At 59.5% G+C, this 484-nt stretch overlaps 1 protein-coding gene across 1 annotated transcript in view; it reads right to left on the bottom strand.

The window, feature by feature from the left end:
* The window catches only part of TTYH2 (tweety family member 2), a 7,934-nt gene that overhangs the window by 5,859 nt on the left and 1,591 nt on the right, over positions 1 to 484 (bottom strand).

Genomic DNA, 484 nt, shown 5'->3' with positions numbered 1-484 from the left:
CTTCCAGTGCCTGCAGGGGCTCCAGGAAAGCTGGGGAGGGACTTGGGACAAGGGCAGGGAACGACAGGCTGAGGGGGAAGGGTTTTAAACTAGAAGAGGGGGGATTTAGGTTAGACATTAGGAAAAAATTCTTTATGATAAGGGTGGTGAGACCCTGGCCCAGGTTGCCCAGGGAAGCTTTTGCTGCCTCATCCCTGCAAGTTCTCAAGGGCAGGTTGGATGGGGCTTGGAGCAACGGCCCTGCTCTCTGCAGGGGGGTAAGAACTAGATGATCTTTAAGGTCCCTTCTGACCCAACCCAGCCTGGAATTCTATGATCCACGTGAAGATGACCCTCCGGGAAAGCAGCCCCACATCAACCCCCCTGTGCCTGAGCTGGATCCACCCCTGGGGTGGCCCCGCTGTGCCCCCCCCGGCCATTCTCGGCCACAAAGGCCCCATTCTGCAGGGTGAGGTCACCCTCCCGCGCTCAGCGGGGCCGGCCT

This window comes from Chaetura pelagica, unplaced genomic scaffold (genome assembly GCF_000747805.2).
Source record: "Chaetura pelagica isolate M959 unplaced genomic scaffold, ChaPel_1.0 scaffold47, whole genome shotgun sequence".
NCBI lineage: Eukaryota > Metazoa > Chordata > Aves > Apodiformes > Apodidae > Chaetura > Chaetura pelagica.
This window is presented reverse-complemented; position numbering and strand designations above follow the sequence as displayed.